Raw genomic sequence first — 12981 nt, forward strand, 5'->3', positions numbered from 1 at the left:
TGATCAGCGAATGAGGGGGACTTCACACCAATTTATTTGAATGTTGGCCAGTGTCTCCTGGGGATTGAGATGACTGATGAAGGACACTGCGTTTGAGGGCAGAGGCAGAACACTGTAAAAGACATAAGACATGTGTAAAATAGGAAGGAGGAAATGAACACTTTCATTGTTCATCCCTCTCAAATTGCTATTTTACCAATCCATTCCCCTCACAGACAATGGCGATATTGTCATATTCTCACTTCAATTAGAATATCCCAAATTATTTGTCTAAAGGTTAAATTTGACGTGTTCAATTTCCCTCTTCGGGAACACAGGCTGGAAGTGATCTTTAAATAAGGCGTAAGCAGTCACATTTAAATGAGTCTCTGTTACATTCCTCCTCACTTCTCTCCAGTAGGCCCCCAGTGTTCAGAACCGAACACTCTTACAGAGAATGTGCTAAGGTAGATTTATGAGCGAGATATGAACAGCTGAAAGAGGTTTAATTTATTTTGTGTCCGTTTGGTTTTGTTGTTTGTTCATGCATTCCCGCGCAATCGTTCTCTGGAACAGTAGCCGCAGGCGCTGTCTTTACAATGTGCTGTCCACTTGAGGATAGAGAATTGTATTTATGGTGAAGGTCATTCATTCAGGGAGAATGATACATGCAGCCGAGTCAAGGCAGCTTTAGAAATTGATATCTATTATTATGATATAGTTGAACCGTAGGAAATGCTATGCATACTGTGCACTACACATTATCAAAAGCTTTTATAGTTTCATGTATTATTCAATTTTAGAAACTGTGGTGCAAAATGATCAAACAGGCTCACAGAATAACAACTACATGTTCCCTATTGCTACAGGATGCAGGGTGTCCAATACAAAATGCGATGGGTAAAATAATATGTTCATTGTGTAATCCTCGAAGAAAAACAATGGTCCAAACCTCATGTATCATAATACGTTCAAAAGTATATTGGAGTTTTTATCCTTGTAGGACGGACAGAAATAGAGTGACTAAATCAATGGTGGCCAGAGAAGGAAAAAAGAAAAAAGTGGCCAAATATCAGGAAGATTGCATTGCATCAGCTGGGCTGGATTCTGTGCAAGAATTAAGGCTCACTTTCCTGTTGAACTAGTCATCTTTCTTCTCAAGTCTGCAGGACAAGAAAAAACAATATAGCGGTAACATGGACATCGATTTGGAGACATATAGTATTTAGTAGACTTGTGCACAATATGACTTTTCATATTCATTCGAAATTCTTCTTTTTTTGTTGAGGATTTCTCACAAAAGCAACTGTCTGTGAAATGTCAACGGAGCACTGAGTGTGTGTACCAAGCTTTTTATTTTCAAAACCATTTACATGTAATTCAGCTCGTGTCATGCTAATTTTGCTTTTTGCGACCCGTGGAGACAACTTTTGAGACGACGACAACAAAATGTAAAACCTTCCCCTCTAATGTATGTCAACAGAGCTCAGTGCTTATTATCGTATGTATTAGGTTCAGAAATCCAACTTTTGTGATATAATGTTAATGATATGTTAGAGAAAGACCCTTTACACAATTTAGAATGTGAATTATATTATTTGTCTCGGTAAAAATATATTTTATAACATAAGAAAGAGAAATTTCATCACCAAAGCGTGTGGACACCCTATAGAATTGCACACCAATGCAAAGCTAAGCAACAAACAGGGGGTACAGTAGATCAGATTGAATAATGCACATGGATTGTAGCTTCATTCAATGTAATTGTCTGCATTCCTTCAATGTAATTGTCTGCATCATTTCCATTCCCCTATATATTCTATTGTTTGCAGTGGGGCAAAAAAGTATTTAGTCAGCCACCAATTGTGCAAGTTCTCCCACTTAAAAAGATGAGAGAGGCCTGTAATTTTCATCATAGGTACACTTCAACAATGACAGACAAAATTAGATTTTTTTTCTCCAGAAAATCACATTGTAGGATTTTTTATTAATTTATTTGCAAATTATAGTGGAATATAAGTATTTGGTCAATAATAAAAGTTTATCTGAATACTTTGTTACATACCCTTTGTTGGCAATGACAGAGGTCAAACGTTTTCTGTAAGTCTTCACAAGGTTTTCACACACTGTTGCTGGTATTTTGGCCCATTCCTCCATGCAGATCTCCTCTAGAGCAGTGATGTTTTGGGGCTGTTGCTGGGCAACACGGACTTTCAACTCCCTCCAAAGATTTTCTATGGGGTTGAGATCTGGAGACTGGCTAGGCCACTCCAGGACCTTGAAATGCTTCTTATGAAGCCACTCCTTCATTGCCCGGGCGGTGTGTTTGGGATCATTGTCATGCTGAAAGACCCAGCCACGTTTCATCTTCAATGCCCTTGCTGATGGAAGGAGGTTTTCACTCAAAATCTCACGATACATGGCCCCATTCATTCTTTCCTTTACACGGATCAGTCGTCCTGGTCCCTTTGTAGAAAAACAGCCCCAAAGCATGATGTTTCCACCCCCATGCTTCACAGTAGGTATGGTGTTCTTTGGATGCAACTCAGCATTCTTTGTCCTCCAAACACGATGAGTTTTTACCCAAAAGTTATATTTTGGTTTCATCTGACCATATGCCATTCTCCCAATCTTTTTCTGGATCATCCAAATGCTCTCTAGCAAACTTCAGACGGGCCTGGACATGTACTGGCTTAAGCAGGGGGACACGCCTGGCACTGCAGGATTTGAGTCCCTGGCGGCGTAGTGTGTTACTGATGGTAGGCTTTGTTACCTTGGTCCCAGCTCTCTGCAGGTCATTCACTAGGTCCCCCCGTGTGGTTCTGGGATTTTTGATTTTTGATCATTTTGACCCCACGGGGTGAGATCTTGCGTGGAGCCCCACATCGAGGGAGATTATCAGTGGTCTTGTATGTCTTCCATTTCCTAATAATTGCTCCCACAGTTGATTTCTTCAAACCAAGCTGCTTACCTATTGCAGATTCAGTCTTCCCAGCCTGGTGCAGGTCTACAATTTTGTTTCTGGTGTCCTTTGACAGCTCTTTGGTCTTGGCCATAGTGGAGTTTGGAGTGTGACTGTTTGAGGTTGTGGACAGGTGTCTTTTATACTGATAACAAGTTCAAACAGGTGCCATTAATACAGGTAACTAGTGGAGGACAGAGGAGCCTCTTAAAGAAGAAGTTACAAGTCTGTGAGAGCCAGGAATCTTGCTTGTTTGTAGGTGACCAAATACTTATTTTCCACCATAATTTGCAAATTAATTAATAAAAAATCCTACAATGTGATTTTCTGGATTTTTTTTTCTCATTTTGTCTGTCATAGTTGAAGAGTACATATGATGAAAATGACAGGTCTCTCTCATCTTTTTAAGTGGGAGAACTTGCACAATTGGTGGCTGACTAAATACTTTTTTGCCCGACTGTATATATGTATTTCTATATATTTTTTGCTTTGATTAAAGTAATTTGATGGTGTCTTGGGTGAGTGGGTGAGAAAAAAGTGCAATTTTCTTCAGAGCAATTAGCAATAAAGATTGACCTTTGGAATAAGCCCTGATGTTACAACAGAACAGGCAGTGAACTAATTGCTATTTGTGTAATGGTGCTGAGAGAGAGAGAGAGAGAGAGAGAGAGAGAGAGAGAGAGAGAGAGAGAGAGAGAGAGAGAGAATGAGAGATGCAACTCAGAGAGAGAGAGAGCGAGAGAGAGAGAGACCGCAGAATTAGGCCGATACCCGCTAATAATTAAAATCCAGAAAAGAGCCGTTAAATTCTACAACCACCTTAAAGGAAGCAATTCCCAAACCTTCCATAACAAAGCCATCACCTACAGAGAAATTAACCTGGAGAAGAGCCCCCTAAGCAAGCTGGTCCTGGGGCTCTGTTCACAAACACAAACAGACCCCCACCGAGCCTCAAGACAGTTACACAATTAGACCCAACCAAACCATGATAAAACAGAAAGATAATTACTTGACACATTGGAAACAATTTACAAAAAAATAGAGCAAACTAGAATGCTATTGACTATGTACAGACTCAGTGAGCATACGTAGCCTTGCTATTGAGAAAGGCCGCCAAAGGCAGACCTGGCTCTCAATAGAGCTATGTGCAGACCACAAAATTAGGTGGAAACTGAGCTGCACTTCCTGCCAAATGTATGACCATATTAGAGACACATATTTCCCTCAGATTACACAGACCCACAAAGAATTTGAAAACAAATCCAATTTTGATAAACTCCCATACATATTGGGTGAAATACCAGCATGCCGTCACAGCAGAAAGATTTGTGACTTGCCACAAGAAAAGGGCAACAAGTGAAGAACAAATACAACCTATATTTATGTTGATTTATTTTCCCTTTTGTACTTTAACAATTTGCACATCACTACAACACTGTATATAGACATAATATGACATGTAAACATATGTTTGCCATGCCAATAAGAAACAAAGAAAGAAACAAAGAAAGAAGGAAAGAAAGAAAGAAAGAAAGAAAGAAAGAAAGAAAGAAAGAAAGAAAGAAAGAAAGAAAGAAAGAAAAAGAGAGAGGGAGAAAGAGAGAGAGAGAGAGAGATAGAGAAAGATATGACAGCAACACAGTCCTCTATCTCTCTTTTCCTGACACACACTTACTCTGATCCACATACAGCTTGATACATCAAGTCATCAAGCTACAGTAGCATGGATACTACAGATACTCTTTCACTATTACCTCCAGCACAGTTTGGCGATAATGACCAACATAAGGCACCAATGAGGTGTGACAAACTATCGGCTTCACAGTGTTTGATGAGGTTGACTGTTGTAGTGAACCTTGTGTAAGTGTTCCTACTAGCGGCCGTCTTTGCTCATCTGTGACGGAGAGAGTGTGGACATTCAGTAAGAAGGAACCGTCTGTTCTAAATCATGTCTGAGCTTGCAGGTTACCTGTGTCCCTGACTCGGTCATCTAACTACAGTACTCTCTCTCATTACGTCTGAATTATCCCCCTTGGTTCGTCTGTTACTCCTCTACTTGTTGACCTTCAAATGGAAGGGTCATCATAATTCAAGAGCTCTGATTGTAAATTCTAAAAGCTTGTGTTTAATTATGTTTGTACCAACACGGCATCGGAACCGCTTATGATTTTCAACCTCTCGGTCAGATTAAAAGGTCAGGTGCTTTTAATTAGATTTGAATATTTGATATGTCCCTTCGGTGTTCAGGTCACCGCCATCAGACAGATATCAATACAAAGGAATTAAAGATGGCGTCTCTGGGTTGCCATCGTGTTTATTTCGACCATAAGATATCATAAGGACACATTTTCGAAGCAGACTATTGAAGGCTGCTATGGTACCAAGGGACTGAAAAAGCCTGTTGACACTTCATATAGCTTTAGGCAGTACTGATCTCATATCACCATGCCAAATTCCAAATCGTTTTCTGATCCTCATGGCACTATTGGACAGGTTCCTGCTTATGCTTTTTGCCGTTTTCTTCCGGAGATTAAAAAGACGGTTAAGGGATGAAACCGGTTTTTCTCCCAGCATGCAACATTTAAGAGCACTATTACCTCAGAGCCCTATCACTTCTTTTAGCAAGTCATTGGCCTTGACGCTGGATACTCGACCCAGTCACTCAATGACCGGTTGAAGACAAAGTGGCTGTTTTAGGCTGGGTAGATATTTAACGCGTCAGACATCAGACCTGAACATTGCAAACATACTAACAACGATAACCATACAGGCTATGTATTCTCCCAACAGAAGCACCCTACTTTAAATGCTCCCCCATCATCCACGAAGGTCCCAGACCCGTAAGTGGAGTGATGTATTGTGGGATGCTGCAGCGCTATTCGCCCCATCTTGGCTTTGAGTGAAGCCTGTAGGCTTGTTCCTGCTCTGCATTATCTCTACCGAGACGGAAATCTCCTGGTCCCTGCCTGTGCTGCGATGCCGTTGGATATGACTAGTTTCTTCCCACCTGACCTGCTGGTCAAGCCCTGCCAATCGCGGCACTTTGGACAAATCACCCCTTTCCCTGCCGGCACCACACCACACTGATCAGCACATTTATCTCTCTACCCTCTCTCACCCAGATGATGGCTCCTTCTCTCAGGTGAATGGGAAAAGTATTATGTTTCTGATTGTCCCTGCATCCATTACACACTGGCACATCATTTTTCATTAAGGTGACCACTTGCAGACAGCTGACAATAGTCTATTTCTATTCCATGGGATCTGTATCATATGTGTTATATCTACAGTTCTATCTATGTATTTTCTACAGTCATATGAATCCATGTGAGTGCGTCACAGACTGTACAACCATAGGCATTAAAAGAGAGAGTGTGGCATTTTGAGTCTGTCTGTCTGTTTGCTTGTTTGTTTCCACTGACTGACATTGCTGGTGACACATTCCCTCACAGATGGAGCAGTGGGACAAACACACTGGCCTCCCGCGGAGAAATGATTGATGGGAGAAACTTCTTGCTTGTTGAAAGAGAATTTTAACTCAAGTAAATCCCCTGGATTATAGCAAAACAATGTACTGGCAAAATTACAGTTTTAATGTCAATTCTTTTTGACACACAAGCTCAAGTATTCACTTTTGTCACATGACTGAAATGTGAACGTTGATTTAGGGGAAGTTTGTGTGGTTTATTTCTTAACACTAATTCATATACAGTGCCTTGCAAAAGTATTCATCCCCCTTGGTGTTTTTCCTATTTTGTTGCATTACAACCTGTAATTTAAATTGATTTTTATTTGGATTTCATGTAATGGACATACACAAAATAGTCCAAATTGGTGAAGTAAAATGAAAGAAATAACTAAGAAAAAAAATCTAAATTAAAAACTGAAAAGTGGTGTGTGCATATGTATTCACCCCCTTTGCTATGAAACCTCTAAATAAGATCCGCTGCAACCAATTACCTTCGGAAGTCACATAATTAAGTCCACAATTAATTAAGTCAATAATTAAGTCCACCATAATTAAGTCCATAATTAAGTTCACCTGTGTGCAATCTAAGTGTCACATGATCTCAGTATATAGACATCTGTTCTGAAAGGCCCCAGAGTCTGCAACACCACTAAGCACAGGGCACCACCAAGCAAGCGGCACCATGAAGACCAAGGAGCTCTCCAAACAGGTCAGGGACAAAGTTGTGGAGAAGTACAGATCAACAGATGAACATCCCACGGAGCACCATTAAATCCATTATTAAAAAATGGAAAGAATATGGCACCACAACAAACCTGCCAAGAGAGGGCCGCCCACCAAAATTCACTAGGCAAGGAGACCAAATCCAAGGCAAGGATGGCATTAATCAGAGAGGCAACAAAGAGACCAAAGATAACCCAGAAGGAGCAGCAAAGCTCCAAAGAGGAGATTGGAGTATCTGTCCATAGGACCACTTTAAGCAGTACACTCCACAGAGCTGGGCGTTACGGAAGAGTGGCCAGAAAAAAAGCCATTGCTTAAAGAAAAAAATAAGCAAACACGTTTGGTGTTCGCCAAAAGGCATGTGGGAGAAGGTACTCTGGTCAGATGAGACTAAAATTGAGCTTTTTGGCCATTAAGGAAAACGCTATGTCTGACGCAAACCGAACACCTCTCATCACCCCGAGAACACCATCCCCCAGTGAAACATGGAGGTGGCAGCATCATCCTGTGGGGATGTCTTTCAACTGCAGGGACTGGGAAACTGGTCAGAATTGAAGGGATGATGGATGGCGCTAAATAAAGGGAAATTCTTGAGGGAAACCTGTTTCAGTCTTCAAGAGATTTGAGACTGGGACGGAGGTTCACCTTCCAGCAGGACAATGACCCTAAGCAAACTGCTAAAGCAACTCTTGAGTGGTTTAAGAGGAAACATTTACATGTCTTGGAATGGCCGGGTCAAAGCCCAGACCTCAATCCAATTGAGAATCTGTGGTATGACTTAAAGATTGCTGTACATTAGCAGAACCCATCCAACTTGAAGGAGCTGGAGCAGTTTTGTCTTGAAGAATGGGCAAAAATTCAAGTGGCTAGATGTGCCAAGCTTATATAGAGATACCCCAAGAGACTCGCAGCTGTAATTTCTGCAAAAGGTGTCTCTACAAAGTATTGACTTTGGGGGGTGAATAGTTATGCACACTCAAGTATTCTGTTTTATGTCTTATTTCTTGTTTGTTTCACGATAAAAAAAACTATTTTGCATCTTCAAAATGGTAGGCATGTTGTTGTGTAAATCAAATGATACAAACCCCTAACAAATCAATTTTAATTCCAGGTTGTAAGGCAACAAAATAGGAAAAATGCCTAGCGGGGTGAATACTTTCGCAAGCCACTGTATACTATGGCATATTGGCTAGTGGCAGAGTTGGGGTGGAGAATGAAGCATTTACATACAGCCAAGTCAGTGGCAAAGCATCTACAAGCCTCTCCAAGCACCCTCATGGTTGGAGCACTGCATTAGTGTCATTCTAATCTGAATAGCACACTGGAGGGGGGACTTTTATTGTCATCTTTAATGACACTGAGAGCACTCTGCAGACTTCAGCATTCATCAGGGAGGCATCTGGAGCATGCCTTTTACTCTGCATTTAGTCCGGTTATTAACTTTGTGGCTAGTTCCCAGTCTGTCTTCTAACGCATTGATCCGGTAATGGTCAATACAATCAACACATTCTGACATCTTCACGTCTGCTATGCCTTTATGTACGTACATGCTAGATTGGTCCAAATATATTTCCGAATGTTTCACCAAATTGAATCAATGAGTCTCAGTGAAATCAAGGAGTGGATCAAATTCATTTGAGCTCAATCAAGTGACGTCCATGTCGTTGGTTTGGCCTTTAATCACCCAGGAGAAGACACGTTTGTTAAATGGTTTGAGGTTTGTTAAATGATTCCGACACTGAGTTGTGAACTCTTAACAGCAGCACATTAAACCCTGACAGGGCCATGACGGCACCCCAACTATAAACAGCTCAATAAGAGGCAGGCTTCGGGTACTTTTAATAACTTATTCAGCCCAGGCCAGATCGATTCAAATAATAGGAAAGCCAATATATCGATATAACCCTTAAAAGGCTATAAAACCCTGTGTATACAGCCAAGTTATCGTTACTCATTGTGTATTTATTATGACTTTTATTATTATGTGTTATTACTTTTCTACTCTTTCTCTATTTTCGTTCTCTCTGCATTGTTGGGAAGGGCCCGCAAGTAAGCATTTCACTGTTAGCCTCTTGAAATAGACTCGGGTTCTATCAAGTGTCTATGAGACAGAAACATGGCTCATAAAAACCTAATACATAGTAACCACTGTTATGTATGCTGGAAATTGGAGTGCTCGGACTGCTCCAGCGGGTTCAGTTAAACAACTGGATATTTTAAGTTGGGTGATTCAGGGTCAGTGCACTGCCAAAGGGTATAACATGAGTAATTACCTATCTAGGACTAAAGCAAACCGTTTCTGGTGACAGGCCTGCATTACCTCACCTGTAACTATTAACACCTTTTTCTAAATTCCCTTTATTTTATAACAACATAGTTCCCTTATGTTTTGTGAGAAGTTCAAAGTTAGTAAGGGATGTAGGCTACTCTATGGGAGTGTCCGTGATTCATGTAGCGTCTGGAGTTCTAGTGTCCGGCTCCCCTGTCAAGCTCCTCCGGCCAGCCTATTCCTAAACTAGACGGCTCTCAGAGTCTGTGATAGGTGGTGATGGGAAATAATAGCCTTATTGAGCTAGCACAAGCACTGTAACTCATTTGTTCTGAGGGCCCGGTGCTGACAGGCCAGCCTTGTCCCTCCTCTCCAGTGAAATTGACTATAAATCACTATTCCTCCCAGACCTGACACTTTATCAGAATACCAGCATTTTCCTGTATATGAAGACTATGAAGAGTGTGCAGACAGGAAGTAGGCCAGTTGCATGCTTTTAAAGTTGCTCCAAGGAAAAAGACACAGATAACCTGCCAATGTAAGGATTTACTGAGGCTCTGCCATGCCACTTACAACCATAGCAATATTTCATTGGGCTGCAAATATATCAACATCATGACATAGCACAATAGGAACTTCTTACAAACAGTAAAAAGGTATCATTAATTCAACTGAGCTGGGAAGACATCGGTGCCAAATCTATCATACATTCTCCATTTAACCTTTGCTTTGATTTTAACCTTGAACCATTGCTTAGTACTGTGCATAATGTAGCCAGCAATATTGTTCAGGCCTTAAGGCTAAAATACAGAGGTCATGATCAGTGTTGATATGGAGAACTTTGGCACACAATATTTGGCATGAATCCCATACTAAGATGTCAGAAAGCTCCATTTCAATGGAGTTATTTGTTTATGCAAATGTCAGGTTGTTCCAGCCTGGATTAGATTCCTGGCTGACAGGAGACGTTATCCGTTTTTGGGCCAGGTGGGCCAGGTGTATCTGTCTGTCCCAGATTGGGAGGGACGTTTGTGAGCAGCTCTTATTGCATCAGCTCTCATCCTCCTCTCTGCCAGACTGTGACTATTTGCCTTGAAGCTAGAAGGCTGTCGGCTGCCATGGCTGGGACACCGTTTTATTTACTGTTGCCTGGGCTCAGGTTGAGGCTCAGACTGGAGCTCCATGGCTCTCTACGCCCACTCTACCCACTCTCCCATGCTCTACCCTGTCACTTCTTGTCAGTGCCAACAGTCCTCTGCCAATGGCCTCCACATTCAATTCCCAGAATATCTCTGGGCATGCCAATGGAATTGGTGAACAGGCCAAAGAGTTTGCCACTTTTAACCCATTCACATATTAAAGCACAAACACAATCCAGAAAGGGAGCACTCTTAAGAGTGCCCAGTTTGCCATTTGAGACATTTGACATGAATGTAAAATAAACATGGTGACACTTCCTCTCTACAGGCCCAAGCCCGAGCTACAAAAAAATACTGTTGTTGTTTATTCTCTCTCAAGTCACGTATTATTTCTATGTCAATCACTCTCCTGATAGACGATTGGCTTTCTCCTAGACAAGTCCCCCTTAGCTGATTGAGCGAGTTGAGACCTGTAAGGAGGATTGCGCCACGTAATGAAAAGAATACGCAGGGATTTGTACCATTTATTTATCTTAATTTGTTTCTGTGTGTGATCTTCCTGCCTTGGTGGGTCTCAATGGATTCTCTCCTGGTTAAACACATTACACCTACATTAATAAATCATGAGGCGACTAAACGTGAGCCAAATAAATCACACTAACTAACACACTATCACTTTACTGTTACTAATTAAAGTACCTGAAAAGAACCACCATGTAGAACATGCAGTGGAATCACACTCAGAACTACAAAGCCGCAGATGCCCTTTTCGTCAGTCAGGCAAAACGATGAGGAGCGATGAGTTGATGCCTCAGTGCCTCTTCTCCCTAGGAAAAAAAGTGACAAGGCCACTCGTGGGAACTGACGCTGGTGAATTGTGGAGGAAGCCAATGAACATTCTCTCTTTAAGAGATTTATTTCAGGCAAGTTAGAAGACATAAAAAAGCAGTGCTGAAATGCAGCAGGGAGAACTCACTGAGAAAAAAGGCAATGTACTATGCAGATATACCAGGACTGAGTTTGTCAAAGTGTATATAGCCCCAAACCCATGTCATTTTCCAGCTGTTAATGACATTGACTGTTAATAAAACTATAATGCAACAGATGTCATTCCCTGATGCTTTTCAAACGTGCTAAGATATCTCTGAGGTGAAACTGTCAAATCCTCCAAAGGCAATTGAGGAGGAAGGAAGCCATTTTGGCACAGGCTATAGGAGAGTGAAGACTGTGAGACTAAGTGAGAGCTCCATCTGTTGCCATAGATCCCAGATAAGATTAAACAGTAACGACAGAGCAACAAGGAAGCACGATCGACTAAGAAATGTACAGACATTTCAAAGAGACTTCCTCACAGATAAACACAATCCAAATGGTGTGACAAAATACCCACACCTGTTCTCTTTCCTTTCTATGGGGATATATACTGAACTACAACTACCTTACCGGCAAATTAGCTTGACCAATAACACTACAATAATCCTTATCAATGGTGATACAACAATGGCATGTAATGTGGCCACATTTGTGACCAAAAGCTACAGCAATATAATCTTCACGTCTCTACTTGACTCATGTCCACAGCTCTGATAATATCTGATCATGAGAAGCGCTCAGTCAGTGGTCAACATTAAGGGATTAGTCATTTCAGTTTCATTTTCCAAATGAAAACATAGTAGATGAAAGCACTTGAAGAAATGTCATAATCAAGGTACACGGCTGGTTTGGCTTTTAATTGGGTACAATATTAAACATTTTGACATTTTAATTACATCTTCTGCAATTTTCTCATACAAACATGAACAGACGACAGATTATGGAATAAATTCCCAGTTGAAACTAGAAAGTTTGAGCATGGGGGACCGAAGATATTGAGAGGGAGAGAGCGAGAGAGAGAGAGGGACCGAGAGGTGGAGGGAGAGAGAGAAGACACATTTGCATCTATATTGCGGTATTACCTTATTTCTTTGAACCAGGGGTGAAAGTAGATGTATTTGTTTTCCCTGTACGGGACCTTGTGTATGAACTTTTTGGATGGGCCTAATCATAGAATTACATATAGAATCGCTATTAATTTAATATGATCTCTTGTGGGCCTAGTAGTAAAGATGTATCTGAACTTAACTCAAATGTATTACCTTATACTGTGGAATAAACACAACCAGTCATGATCTTTCATCTGATTGTCAAAACGGCTCATGTACTGTAGGCTACCTCCGCACGTTTGTCTACTCACAAATGAATTCCAGCAGCCAAACAGTGTTCTATCCACCCGCCATTTGATTAATAAAAATAAACATCTGTTAAAGAACCGAAAAGTGTAAGGACATTTGGCGATTGTCATTATGCCTACACTTATACACATTATGCATGAATGGATGCATCTACCGCTGTCTCGGGCCGGGTATCTCTGCCTTGGAAAAATGTCAGCGTTCTCGTCAAA

General features: G+C 41.1%; 1 protein-coding gene across 2 annotated transcripts in view; it reads right to left on the minus strand.

Annotated features, from left to right (window-relative positions):
• nkain2 (sodium/potassium transporting ATPase interacting 2) overlaps positions 1-12981 on the minus strand; it is a 160411-nt gene that overhangs the window by 63845 nt on the left and 83585 nt on the right. The window lies entirely within an intron of this gene.

Source organism: Oncorhynchus mykiss, chromosome 4 (assembly GCF_057628025.1).
Source record: "Oncorhynchus mykiss isolate SJ-2025 chromosome 4, ASM5762802v1, whole genome shotgun sequence".
In the NCBI taxonomy this organism is placed as follows: Eukaryota; Metazoa; Chordata; class Actinopteri; order Salmoniformes; family Salmonidae; genus Oncorhynchus; species Oncorhynchus mykiss.